This window comes from Vipera ursinii (genome assembly GCF_947247035.1).
Source record: "Vipera ursinii genome assembly, chromosome: 2".
Taxonomy (NCBI): domain Eukaryota; kingdom Metazoa; phylum Chordata; class Lepidosauria; order Squamata; family Viperidae; genus Vipera; species Vipera ursinii.
In genome coordinates, this window is record NC_139513.1 from 84,245,678 (window position 1) to 84,261,153 (window position 15,476).

Consider the following 15,476-nt stretch of genomic DNA (forward strand, 5'->3'; position numbering starts at 1 on the left):
ACAAATCTTATTTCCTGTTTCAGCCTAGCCCAAGGCCATCTATAGGCAGTAGCCACAGCAGTGGCAGCTCATATTTGTGTAAATTCTTTGTTACAAGCCAAAAAATTTACACACACACACACACACACACACACACACACACACATATATATATATATATGTTTAAGTATTTGTCAAGGCTTTTTGAGTGGACCTTGCTAATCAACTCTTTCATTCCTGTTTTGGCCCGACTCAGGGCTTATCCACAGGACATAGTCAACTTATGACAGCTCATTATTTGTGCAAATTATTCAAATTGCTAATAAAGAATTTGGGAGGCTAAGATGATCATTTCGAACTATATATATATATATATATATATATATATATATATATATATATATATATATATATATATATATATATATTGTGTATGTATAGTTTTTCCCCCACATAGAATTGGAGGTATCAGGGCAACGTTTCGACGAAATCTCATCCGTCATCCTACACACCATACACACACACACACACACACACACACACACACACATACACATACTGAAATACTGTGGTGCATTAACCGTTTTCATTAGCTTCTCATTTTTTACTCTTTGTGAGATTAAAAAAAATGTAAAGATGATCTCAGCATGAGCCTAGCTCTTGATCATCATATGGATTCAAATGAGTAGCTTTCCTGCAATACTGAAATGGTGATCACATGACCCTGGGATGTTGCAGCCATTGCAAATACGTGCTGAATGCCAAGCCCCCAAATTTTGATCATATGACCATAGGGATGCTACAATGATGGATAATGTGAGGACCAGTTGTAAGTAATTTTTTTCAGTGCTGTTGTAACATCGAACAGTTGTTAAATGAATGATTGTAAGACAAGGACTACCTGCATTAAAGTGATTTGCCACTGGCTTCTAGCATTCTTTGATTTTCTAATTCAGTTTACGGTCTTTGTATTCCATAGTAACCTCTCACTTTAATACATACAGCCTACTTAGCTTTGAAGTCCAAATAAGATCAGCCAGATACTGCCACCTGAGTCACAGCATCTATTTATTGTAAAGGCAGGAGACACTAAGAATTGTATTTCAGATAGACTTTTTCCTTAGTTAAACACCATGTAACTGATTTGTTAACAGAAATATTAACAAAAGTGGTGAGATATTTGTTCATAGTTTATACCTTTAGATGCTTTAGGCTGTGGTATTCTTTTAATGTGCTTGAAGTACCAGAGCCTTTCATGCAAAATGCTTATGAAGTTTTAGAATTTTGAGCTTTCCAGGAGCAATAAGCCCATCTAAATAGTTCTCTGGCTGAAAAAAACCCAGAGTGTCAGTAGATGAGGGATAGGCAATATGTTGCCTTTCAGTTATTTGAGATTGATGGGAATCAAAATATAATAGTATAATGGCATAGAATTATGAGAGCTGCAGTGCATACTGTCTAGGAGCAATGGTTGTACATCCTTGCTGTGTTTATTGATTTATTGATTTCAGTATGTGTTTGACATAAAAATTGCTTCTAGAAAGAGAGCCCCATGAGTCTTGGATTCCATAGGGTTGAGCCTGTAATTTTACACTTTAAACCTAGTGGCCTATCAGAGTCCCCTTCTTCAGGCAATAATGGAAAAAAATGGCTTACACATCATTTTAGAAAAAGAAATACTAGATGCATATGATTCTGCATTTGACTGAAGATATGTCATTTTTGCATGCGCTTTGAAAACTTATATATTAAAGAAAGGAATTCTTACTTCATGTCTGTGACCAAAGGCAACTCAATATGGAAACAAAGATAATGTACCTCTATGGTACTATATTACCTATTTATTTACTTTATCAAATTTCTGAGTTCTTTTCATCCCCTAATGCCTCTGGATATTGTACAATGTTAAAAAAAAAATTCAGAACAATATAACAGATCAAAAGAATGGCCAACATCCAGAAAGAGCAATAAAGCATATGATTGCTTGATACAAATAATTCCTATTAAGAGGCCTGCCAGATATCCTACCTAGCCCAAGGCCTGGAAAGGAAGCCCCATTTTTAGGGTTCTTTTAGCAATGGCACTTAGACTTATATACCGCTTCATAGTGCTCTACAGCCCTCTCTAAGCAGTTTACAGAGTCAGCATATTGCCTCCAACAATCTGGGTCCTCATTTTACCGACCCTGAGTCAACCTTGAACCAATGAGAACTGAGCTCCTGGCAGTGAGCAGAATTAGCCTGCAATACTGCATTCTAACCACTGTGCCAGCACAGCTCCTTTTAAATGAGTTTGGGGGCAGACAAATCTTTTGAGGGGACGTTGTTGCCCAGGGCATGTTCCAGAATAGAGAAGGCTTTCTGGGTTCTGTCAGATGACATTGCCTAATCAATGGTGTTGCTAACTCTGCACCTTGAACTGGAATCCACTGGTAACCAGTGCTGTTCACAAAGCAGAGAGATAGTGTTATGTGATCACATTGTGGCATGCTCGTAACTACTTGTGCTGCTACATTCCAGACTGCTTCCTGCTTCTGAATGGTCTTCAAAGCAGCCCCTTTGCAGTACTTCATAGATGAGGTAACCAAAATGAGTGACTGTCTGAAGACCCTCCCCATCCAGGAATAGCTGCAATTGGTACAGCAAATGAATCTGTGCAAGGACTTTCTTGGCCACAGTTGAGCGGTAGCTGTAAGTTCAGGAAAAACTCAAAGGGAAAGTACAGAACTAAATTCTATTCAGGACTAAAAAATCTCCGGGACTAGGACTGAATAGCCCAAATATCCCTCAGTTTAAGCCTGAATCTGCTCCTTCCCATCCAGATTCCCAAATCCTCAGTCACTGAGTCAAGACTTTGACATCATTATTTGGTGAGTTTGGGGTTGAGAGACATAACTGTGTATCAGCAGATTAATGATACCTGACCCCAAACTAATAGATGACCACACCCAGCAGCCTCATGTGGATGTCAAATAGGAAAGGCAAGTGTATTAGCAATAGCAATAACATTTAGACTTATATACCACCTCACATTGCTTTACAGCCCTCTCTAAGCAGTTTACGAAGTCAGCATATTGCCTCCAACAATCTGGGTCCTCATTTTACTGACCTCGGAAGGAGGAAAGGCTGAGTCAACCTTGAGCCACTGAGAATCGAACTGCTGTCAGTCGGCAGAATTAGCTTGCAATACTGCTTTCTAACCACTGCGCCACCACAGCTCTTCAAGATTTGTTTTACTACAAGTGTTAAGAGGCCTCAGGATTGATCTCTTTCCCCTCCTAATACCACATGGAACCAGTCATAGAGAAAAGAGGAGCAGCATCGCAACTCTGTGCCCCCATTTCTAAATCTTGTTGAAAAGGGGATGTGTGTCAATTTCTTACAAGGTCCTCTGCAGCTGTAACCTGATACCCCCATCCCTTTCAACAACCTTCCTTAAAAAAGTGGAAGATTGGATGAAAATTGTCCAGGACGGATGGCTCCAGCAATGATTATCTGAAGACAGGCCAATGGTGTTCAAATTTGGCATATATTAATTAAAATAGGCCTATTTATGGGAATTATAAAACCACCACATTTTACTTTCCCAAGTAATTTTTCCATAATGATTTACTGCTGAAGAGTCAGTTGGGTAGAATCAGATTCAGAAGTAATTAACGAAAGAGTTTTTAAAGAGGCCCTTAGGCATAATTAAGAATATTGCTCAAAGTTTTGGGCTATTTCCATCGAGTATTTTTCATTTATAAGTTATTTATAAGTTTAGTTTTATACATTCTTGCATAATTTATAATGTTTATAGAACTGTTTCATGATAAAGCTTTTTTCTGCTGTCCATTTAATTTTCTTTTTTATGCCGTCTATTAATTTTATTTTTATCTTTGTTCATTGTGAAGTCATAGCTCAAAGCCAGCTTTCTATATGTAGTATTAATATAGATCTGATAGGGAACATTGATTTTGCTAAATAAGATTGCTGTGATAGGAATGCATAATTATGCTTTGGGACTTAGTAGAAAGTGCTGGCTAAGAAGAATATTTCTGATTCTGTAAATACTTTTCTCAATGCTATGCATGGGCAATCATTTACCAAGTTTAACCACTGTTGCACAGAACACATGAGATTGCTCATAAGGACTTAAGGTGCTAGAAAATAGCATTTGGAGCAAAGCTTTGTACTAGCTTAAAAAAGGGTAAAAGTTTTCCATAACCACTTTAACTCTTAAACTGAAGGCCATCTCGGGACATAGCATATGAATGAAAATGCAAATATAATTATTTCCACCTAATATCTCTAAATGATTAACAAGCATGCCACGTTAATTGCAGAGGTACAATTCCTAATCCATGTTTTCAGGCTCACTCTGGTTTATAATGTATTGTAATCAGACAGCACACAATAACCCTAAATAAGTATGTATAGAATATTTAGCTGACGTCTTTCTTGAAAATCCAACATTTCCCAGCCTGAGCCAAAGAGATTGCAGTTCAGAGCATTTTGTCATCCACACTGGAGAAGAGAACAATGCAGCTTGGGTTTTAAGCCTAGGATTCTCACACTGCTGAGGGACATACAAGGGCATACTTTAAGATCTAAACAGTGAGAAAGTTCCAAACTTTTACTCTTTCTAATCTCTCTGGTTCTTCTAATTGTTTTAAGTATTGCTCAATTAATATGTGTTTATCCTGGAGGCTGTTCATGATCCAAGATGCCATTTTTCACTGGGAGATGACTCCTCTAGATTATTTTTCCTTCCAGTATTTATAAGTCTCAGCTTAGTGAGAACATGAAATCACACCAAGAACTGAAAGGAAATATTAGAGTTCTTTGAAGGTTTTTGACCACATCTGTTTGTGTTCTCAAAGGCAAACTACTTTACCACTCCACACTTTGAAATCAAGCACATATGGCACACTCCAAAATTAAGAGCAGCCCTCGGTGTATATTGGGGGAGTGGGGAGAGATGGTGTCAAGAGAAATCTGGAGTTTTCATCTCTTCCAAGAGATGTCAGTCTATCAAACTCCAGTCTTTTGAGTGATTCTGCCCTTATGGCAGCCATGTGGGACATGGATTGAAAAGTAGAGCATTTGCTGAGCAGCTTTTGCCTATTACAACCATCATGGAGAGCAGCTTCTGTGCAGAACCTTTCAAGTGGCTTCCCATGTGGCAGAGGGAGCAGGACAGCTGCCTCCAAAGAACACAAAATGAAGCAATTTCTTATTTAAGGCTTTCCAAGGGGTTTCCCACATAGTAGTTGTAACTGAAGAATACGTGGTGACCCACAAGCCTTAAGCAAAGCAATTTTTCTGTTGGAGCAAAATTTAAGAGTTGATTTGTGCAGTTCATAACTATCCAACATAAACAGACTGTTTATCCTATCAACCTTGGCCGGCACCATTTTATGTAACCTAATTATGCAATATTTGGGGCGGAGGTATCGTTTCTTTTTCTGGATAATGGGACCAATTGTAACTTCCCTAATTTTCAGAGATAATGTGAATTACTAATTACTTTTGTCATTTTTTTTGTAGATGAAAGGCAGTCCTTGTTAATTAGAAAAGTATTTCCTGATGTGTAGAAAAGTAGCATGAAACATCTTGATTAAAAACTGCATGTGTTAAAACTACTGGGAAGTTTTGCATGCTCCGTCTGAGAATTTATGCTTTCATCCAGACATTTTTTAGGAGCTCTGGCTTTAATCGATTTTTATGTAATTGCCCGTAGATAAACCTCACGCTTAGAAGCTTTGTTGCTCCTGGACAATCTGAGTATACAAAATATGGTAAAGATAGTACACTTGTGCCATTTGGAGATAATTCCTTGGGAAATGCCTTATGGAGAGAGATTGTTGCCAAGCAGCTAGAGCCTATGTCAAGGCTATAACTATTGGAATGAATAAATAAATAATGCAACTACGTGTCTGGGGAATACAGAACAGGCTTATAATTGAATGGAAACAGGCTCAAGTACAGCATTAGTAATTGTTGCACTCCAGAGTGGCAAGGTCGATTTGCACTTCCATGTTTTGCTTATTAATTATTGGTGTCTGTTATTTTTACTTTGCAGAAAGGGCCATAATACTAGAAGGCTGCATATGTGCAGTAATATGGTTGGGTTTGGAAACTAATGGTGCAGAACAACTTTATGGCCATGAAGGATTGGATTTAATGGATATTCACCCAACCATAACTTCTATCTGATCTCATGCTAGCCTGAAATATTTCATTTTATTTTTGAGGAAAGAGAGAGAAAAGCATAGGTACTACAATAAGCAGAGGTTGCTACCTGAACAAGGACACTTTTTTTTGTCAATTTGGATCTAAGGTGGTTGACACCTGACAGTCTTAGCAAGCAAGATGTTATCCAGCACATACAATAATAATATTGAGCCACAGCTTGGGAGGCAAGTTATATTGGTTTTGACATTTAGCTGATGTCTTTTCTGACTCAGATGTTGCCTTTTCTCCCTGGGTTTGTTTAACTTTATTTAAGCACATTTCCAGCTGTATATCAATAGAGACTGGTTAACATTTAAATCCATAAATATTCAGTTGGAATTTTGTTAGTAGCAATTCAGGGCCAAATCAGATGATAGGAGAAATGTGTGAACACATTTCAGGTGCTCTTTTGAAAAAGGCAAGTGGTAATATGCAAATGGGAGTTAAGTGTTTCTTACCACTATATCTGCATTGGTGTCCCAAGGGAAAAAATATTTTTCTGTTCTGCCAAGTTTACATTTAGCCTTATGAAGTGTTTATAGAGATTCTCAGTCATCCAGGTCATGGTTGCCCCAAAGGTGCTTTTTCAAAAGAAAACTGGACTTTCTTTGTTTCTTTCCTTGAAGAAGTTTCGTTTCTCAGTTCTGATTTTTTTTTATGAAAAGTGATATGTCTTCAACCAAAAAAACAAACAACCCCCCCCCCCAAAAAAAGCACCTTTGGGACTCGCAAAATGTTCTTACCTCTTTGGGCTCTGGTAGTTTTCAGTGCAATAAAATTGTCGGTCAACTTCTAGCGTGTATAGTACCAGTGTAGGCAAAGATTTATATTATTGGCTGTTACTTCCTACAAAATAGTAGATTTTTTAAAAAAATATACTAAATAACATGTCTATCTTGAAATTTTTCTTTCATGTTCCAGGTTGCTTTATATATTATTTTATGTGGAAGAACATTAATCATATGAGCTTCCATTAGAACTTTGAAATGACACACATATAGATTTACCACATCATTGAGAACTAGACCTAAGTTGGACTCTCTCCATTATAAAATCAGCATCTGCTGACCTTGTTTAACTCTGCTGGGTCATGTAGAGCTTACACCTATTTCTGAAAACCTGTTTTCCCCTTTTAAAAGTCTTCTTGATTTTTGTTCAAGATAGGTTTCTCCAGGCTTGGTGAGATGACATGTGCAATCTCTGCTGGGCTGTTCTTATTCTTCTAACTCATATTCCAGTCTACTGATTGAACAACAGCTGAACTTTGCAGTAAGGCTGTACAGTATAGGTGTCAGGTATGAGGTGTTCAAATGGGAAGCATCTGACTTGAAGTATTTATCCAGATTGAGAATCTTCTGCGTAACTTTAGGAAAATGCTAAATTTAGCAACTAAGAAAATTGTTCTCTGGATCTGAATTTGTTTCTAGCATCATGCTTGTACCTGTTGTTTGTCTATGTGACAGCTTAGGTAAAGCCATTAACAAGTTATACCAATGACTTATGAGATTCTCCATAGAGAGACAGAATGCCTTCTGGGGAAAAAAATCTTGACCTTATTGACTGTCTAAAACCTTCTGTTCTTCTTGTGAACTTTGCTGCTTTCAGCACTGCCCACAAATACCCGTTTATTCACTGTCTTCGTAGTTCCACAAAGCTATAGCTTTGCTCAGAACTACATTAGTTGTCCTAGTTTAGAGTACAAGAATATTTACTTTAACTGTTGTTGAGCTGTGGAAATTCAGCAAGTGTATACATTATACCTTTTTGCTTTGCTTGATGGAAATGGTGCTTTCTAGAAGCATTCTTTTTACTTAATATAACACTTTAAAGATTACCTACTGTAGCTTGTTTGCACCATATCTGAGAAGACTAAAGAGTAGTTGGCTATTTTTCACCTTATTATGAGGGGCTCTTGGTGCTCTCTGAGCTTGGTTGTTTTCTCGCAGACATTTCTTTACCCAAACTAGGTAACATCCCCAGTGCTAATAACAAATGGGGTTTGCTCTCAGTTTATATTCTAGTGGCTTGCCCTGTCAGTGTTGATGGGGGTGGTCTTAGTCATTCTTTGGTTGGGCTGTTTACTGTTGGCTTGTTTGGCAGTTCCTTGATTGATCCACTGGTATTGGTGAAATATATTTACTTCTTGATTGTTGATGTGATGTTATTCATAGAGTTAATCTATGTTCACCTGGGTGCTGATTGCTGGTGGGGAGGTGTTTTGATCTTTTTGTTCCCATTTTGGACTGTTGATTGTGTCTTTTGTACAGTATGTAGATATTGATTATGTCTATGTGTCTATTGATGGCTAATTTGTCAGAGTGCCAGGCTTCTAGAAATTCCGTAGCATTTTTGGACTTTACTTGGTCTAGGATAGCCACAGTTTCCCAGTTGAAACTATGGCTAAGTCTCTATATGTTGTGAAATTAAAGAGTTTTCATCATGTCTTCTGACTGCTAGCTGATCTTCATGGATGCGTTCTTCATGGTTTCTGCCTGCTTGTCCTGTATACTAGCTGTTGCAGTCATTACACTGTGTGGTGTAGATGACTCCTGTTTTTGAGAGGGGGAGGGGGAAGAAAACAACAAAGCTCAGAAAACATCAGGGACCCCTCATTTCAACCCTGTGTCCCAGGTATATAACATTCTTCCTTTCCTTCTAAGTTAAAGACTATTCTATTTATTTTCCTACATCAATGGGCTTTTATATTATTTAACTAATCCACTGTTCATTGTGTGCACTAAAAATAGATATTTTTTGCTTTTGTCCATGGATGACAAAGTTTGTTCATATCAACACAAAGGTTATTTACTTCTTAAGTTTCATATATGGAGTGTTTTAGTCCTTCTAAGATGCTCTTTCTTTTGAGATACGTGGTACTGGTATATGCATTCCCATATGAGTCTTTCTTCTGGGAACTAGCCATAATAAAAAAAATGATTTATGTAATGTGGCAGCAGCTTTTGCTATCAGATCAGCTTCTCCTTGTTTTTGCTGCTGATGGGCTACAGAATGATAGCTGTGCATGGGAAGCACTTCTGATCTGTTAAAAATTATCAAAGAATTTCCAAAGAATCTAGTATGAATTCTGGGCAAAGAGATTACCTTTTTTCCCTTTCACACATCATGGCTCATTTTTTTAAAAACTGCTTTAAAAACTTCAAATACAATACAGTATGTGTTCATTTGTGTGCATGAATATATCTTTATAAAGGTAAAAGTATAGAGTATGTGAATGTATATGGGCAAAAAGTTTTTAATGTACCGTAGTATTTAACAATGCCTTGGTCCCTCTTTTAAAAATATGCAAAGTATTTCCAGTACTGTATTAATGGAAGAGTTTGTTAAATTTGCACACACTGTGATAATATTCTATGATTAAAACAATAGCAAAGTCTAGTGACTTTAGAGAAAGATTGAATCAGATATCCAACATCACATGTAGGTTTTCTAATGCACACATGCTAAAAAGAATGCATATATTACAGTAATTTTAGATGGTTGTAAGGAAGGAGACTATGACAACTGCTGTCGTTAAAATGACATTTGTTCCAAAGAACAGATGGTGCTTGGGTGGTGACAAATGGATTCACTTTGGATGTGATTCATACATGGCATTAGTTACTGAACAATAAAATATCGGGGAGACTTTTGAACTGATACAGTTACAATTATGTTTTAAAATTAATATGTGTATTTATAATAGAAGCATACTGATGCCTTGACACAGCTGAATGGTGACTCTTTTTTAATAGTCATATATAAATATCAAACTCAGAGAACGTAGTCAAGAATCTGAATACTCATTTGGACATAAGATCATCAGATTAGTAAACATGGGTAGTATTTGATGGGGAGAAGCACAGGCCAATAGACATAACAGGCAGTTTGCCAGGCAAGAAAGGAAAAGAAAGTGGCACAGCTTGTTGGAGGGTTCATCCCTGATCATTGAGAAAAGAGACTTGTAGCTCCAACAGCAGAGTGTTAAATGAAAATCTCTGACAGCTTCTAGAACTCATTCCATTTAGCATGAATGTCCAGTCACTTCAGCAGCCAATTTTTGAAAGTCCCCTTAGAAGCCCTACAGAGTAACTGCAAGTGTCATAAATGCTGTGAGCAGAAGGGAAATCGCCTTCAAGATGTTTATGACACTTCTAGGAAGTCTTCAGTAATTTGCTGTTAGTCTGCTGAGTTGCAGCTAGCAGTGTAGCTTTGTAAAATTATATACAGCAACACAACAAAGAATAAACTCCCTAATTGCAGGAAAACTTAACAGACCAGATCCCTCATGATCAGAGAAAAATTGAGGTAATTACTCTCCCTGTAATATCTGCCTCAGTGTTTTCAAAATTGTTAACTTCCAGTCTGAAGCAGTCGCAAGTAGACCCTGATTTCATCGTTGGCATTTTTCTTATAGCTGGAAATAAATGGAATAGAATATTTAATGAAGTTTCTTAGAGGTCATGCTTTTTTATATAATGGCCTGTCATACCAGATTTGCAATTTAATTTCCTGAAAGCCATTTCAGTTTTGCCAGTTTTAAAATTAGTCACATTGACAAAGAAGATTTAGCTCTGAACCAGGAAAATTCCAGTCATTTATGTATCATTTTCTTAAGCTTTGGGATTCCCATTTCACTCCCCCCCCACGCCCACCCACCCCTGGCTTTGAGATTCTCTCAGCTAATGCTAAACTAGAAGCCTTGCTGTCAATATTTTAAGAACACAGCTCTTTAGATAGGGAGGCTTCTTGCAGGAACTAGAATAGCGGTTAAAAAGAAAAATGTAGCAGCTGCCAAGTGTCAGCGCAATCCCTGTTTTCAACAGAAGCAAGGTTCAATATTTGCACCATTTTACCCCTCCTGGGACACACAATTAGCCAAGAGCTTCATGGTTTCAGTTGAGAGGAGCACTAACTACTTGTATCTGTTTATCAGTCTGGTCTCGGACTATTTGCTTCTGACTTGGATAGATTTAGCCCTTATACCTGACATATTGTCTTTTTTCTGTTTCTTCCTCTGTAAAACTTTTTCCCAAAATTTTGTTCCATAATTTTGTTTTTCCATGCCACATTCAAGTAGCAGATTCAGTGAGGTGGAGCAGTGTCTGGGGTTTCCTGTTGAGCTGGGTTATATTTGAGAACTGTCCAATTCATGTCTGGTCAAAAGATGTTGTGAGAACAAGTTAAGACCCATGTCATTAGTGGCCTTATCATAGTGATGAAAAGTGTCCATTCTCCAATATGAAAGTGGTTCTAGGCTTGTTTGGGAGAACAAATTTGTGGCCAAGAAGCCAACATATTATGTTGCCAGTGGTAACTACTACTTCCCATCAATCGATTACCTCCCTGAGGTGCAGTGGGTCAGTAGCTTAATGTTGCTGGAGAAGGTCTGTGTTTTGGCAGTTCGAGTCCTAACACCACATGATGGAGTGAGTTCCCATCACTGACCTCAGTTTCTGCCAACCTAGAAGTTCTGAAGCATGTTACATACAAGTAGATAAATAGGTACCACTTCAGTGGGAAAAAAACCTGACACATCAAGCAGCAATATGAATTCATTCGGTGCTGGACCTGTCTGAATGTGACGCCTGAATGTGAAGTGAGATTGGTGATGGAAAAAGCCCTGGATGCTGCTGCAGAATGCCATCAAGTCTTACGAGTGTGCAGCTAGTCCACCCTCTGTGGTGTACCGTGGATAATGTGCAAGCATGAACAGAACAGACTGGCAGTTGTTGGCAGCCAAACAACTACTTTGTAATAGCAATGTAGCCTCCTGGGCAATATAAAATTGCCATACATGAAATAAATAACAAATTACCTTGCCTCCAGTGGGAGTAATGATCCCTTCGCCAGCTTGTCTCTGGGCGAGTTGTAAGATACTAAATCTGTCTTATGAAACTGCTGTCTCATGCAAAGCATGTTGGTGATGGGGGAACATCATATCAGTCTTCACAGTAGAAGCAAAGCAGACAGAAGCAAGAAAAGTTTTTTGCCTCCTTTCATCCTCATCATGCACGTGAGCCCCCATCTCCACCCTGAATTTTTTTGGGCATATGTGGAACTTTGTAGCTAGGGCAAATATTTTCCAAATGGGCAGAGAATGATAGGGCACATGTTAAATGTATTAATAGGTTCCTAAGGTTGAGAAAGGATGAAATACGGTCAGTGGCGTAGCGTGGGGGGTGCAGGGGGGGCCAGCCGCACCGGGCGCAACATCTGGGGGGGCGCGCTCGGCGACAAATTCCTAATTTGCATTTAGAGGTGCAGATTGGCACACGCAACTTTCCTTTTCAATCTGGATCCTAGTTTTTGGTCTTGGGGCTTTGCATGAAGGGTGACGGTCCTTTGCTGTTCCCGCTTGGAGCACTTTAGCATTGCTCGGCGGCGCCCCAGTCGCCCCCTCCCCGCAGCGCTTCAGCGGAGGAGTTAAGCGCAGAGTTTTTGCGCCTAGAGAGGAGAAAGGGGGGCTGGGAATCCAGCTTCCTGCCCCTCCATCTCCCCTTCCTGGTCTCTCGACGCCTCTTACGCCAGGGCTGCGGAGGTTCCCCTGGCGGGGAAGGGGCGCCAGGTGGGCAAGGAGGCTCTGAGAGGGGAGGGCAATCAGGAGGGGGGAATCCCTGGGGGGGAAGGGGAGGAGGGATTCCTGTGGCGGGGGAGGGGCGCCAGGTGGGCAAGGACGCCACGAGAGGGGGAGGGAATAGGAGGGGCGGGAAGGGGAGGAGGGATTCCTGGGAGAGCCAGATGGGTTTCCCCCAGTTGCGCCCCCTCCCCTTCCGAGTCTCCGCCTTTCCTTGCGGGTTTTTCTGCTCCGTGGGAAGCACTGCGCCTTCGCTTCTCCTCCTCCTGGGTTGCGGCTTCCACGAACGGCTCTCCGATCCCCTTCAGATCCTTCCCCCAAGACCCCCTCCTGCCCCACAGCCCCCCCTCTTGGCGCAGCCCGGCTCCCCGCCTGGGAGATCCTGGTGTTTCCCGGAAGGTTGGGCACCCCCGTTCCCATGTTCGGAGGAAATAAAATAATTTTAGGTCAAGTGACAGGTCTGGGAGCTCTAATTGCCTCCACTTCTCTGAGATCGTTCTCAAAACAACTCAAATGCAACTGATTGATGTTGAAAGGACAGTGGGAGATCCAGGGAAGAAAGGAGGAATTTGTTTTATGACTTTTACAAGCAAAATGTTAGAACTGGATTTCCCACTTCTGTACCCACATGGCTTTTCAGTACCGTATTCTCTTGGAGGAAAAAATAAACCCAGGAGTTTCTCTTGTTGACTATCAGAGTGGGGCAGTTGACAGATACAGAAATGAGCAGGCACTGTGTAACTTACTGTAAATAAGAAGCTGTTTGAGGCTTTATAGAAGTAAAATAGAATATAGATTATTAACAAAGTGCTTTGACATTTTAACTTTGCTGTTGGTTCACCTGTTAACTACTTTGCCTCTCTATCTACCAAGTAGATTAAGGTCAAATTGGTTGTAAATAGAAGTAGAACTTCATAAATTTTGGGCCTACTTCGTAAGGGAAGGAAAGTAATATTGCTCCAATATATTTATGAATATTCAAGTGGAGGGGAATAATATATGTAAATCTGGTTTTGTCTTATTGATGCACATATTTTCCTTCTATTTGAATGTTCTGTATATCCTCCGCTGCGCCACCTGCCTCCTGGCACGGCCTCAGGTCCCGGTGCTTCTGCCGCACGTGAGGGAGGGGATGTCGGACCTTCCCCCTTTTCCCGGAGGAGGCGTGGGTGGGGGGTGCGGCGGACGCCCAGGATGCGGGGCTCCCTGCGGCAGACTCGAGTGCTAAAATCCACGGGTTAGGGGGCGCAAATTACTTGCCTTGCCCCGGGTGCTGACAACCCATGCTACGCCACTGAATACGGTAGGCTGATCTTTCACTGGCTTCACCTGTGGAAGCTCTGATGCCAGTAGTGGGGAATATTTAATGTTTTGAAAAATGGAGCTCGGTGTGCCATATAGCCAAACCTTAATAAGTACAATTGTTTCAAAGTTCTTCTGACAACCCAAGAGCTGATTTATAATGCATATTAAGACTTACATTTTTGGTTGAAAAAAAATAGTAACAAATAAGCCAGTCCCTTTGTAAGGCACATAGGTGTTCCAGGATCATCTACCTCTTTTTATTTAGGAGTCAGATTGTCTACTCCCTTTTCAATCATCTAGCACCCTGATCATGGAGTGGGATCAGCAGCTTTAAATATGCCAGTGCCAAAATATAAACTTGGGTACCACAGATATGCTGATTTTAATTCCTCATTCCAAAGCTGCCTTTTTTAAAAAAATGTTTTATTAATTTTCCAGTTTTACATTTGAATATTTGAAAAGCAACGTGGTGGCTGGGTTGGTTCATAATTCAATAACATACACATTTCATTAGTACAAATCACAAACTATTATCAATATTTCCTCTCTTTTCCCCTTAGTATTTACTGTCTCACATTTAAATTAGTACAATTCTTGTTATATTAATTTAATACAAATTTAGTTTATATATATCTTAATCATTCAATCTTTTTAGACAATTTCCTGATACGTTTTCCCAATTTTTAGTTTCCCATTAATATTTAATTTTAATGTTTAATATTTATAATTTCCAAGTTTTAAATAACCCCAATTTCCTTTATCACAATTCATCTCAAGATCTTACATCTCAAGATCTTACCTCAGTTGATTAATAATACATTATAATATTCTTATTTTCTAGTAATTTTCAAATATCTTAAATTTACTAACCAAAATTTCTCTTATTTCAACATTTAATACTTCCTTTTTTCTCTCTCAATATCTGCTGTTTCATATTTAAGCTAGTAATTTTTATTATTACCACTAAATCAAAAACATTTATTACATTCATCAATAAATTTTTAGTTTATATATGTCGGGCCGAGCACGCCCGACATTCGGACGGGCCGCGGCCGCGGGGTGAATCGCCGCGCCGCCAGACTCGCGCAGAGCGGTCCAGCAGGCCCCGAAGCCTCCCGTCGGCGCCCGTCACCTCCCGGAGGGCCAGGACGGCATTCGGCCCTCCCCAGCGCTCAAGCCCCGAAGCTTCCCGCCGGCGCCCGTTGACCCGCGGCAACTCACCAGGCCCCAAAACCTCCCGCCGTCGGCTGTCGGCCCGCGGCAACCCACCGGGCCCCAAAGCTTCCTGCCATCGCCCGACGTCTCCTGGAGAGCCGGGTCAGCACGCGGTCCTCCCCAGCGACCCGGTAACCGCACGGAGCGACTTACCGGGCCGCGAAGTCGTTCGCAGGCTTCCTCGCCAT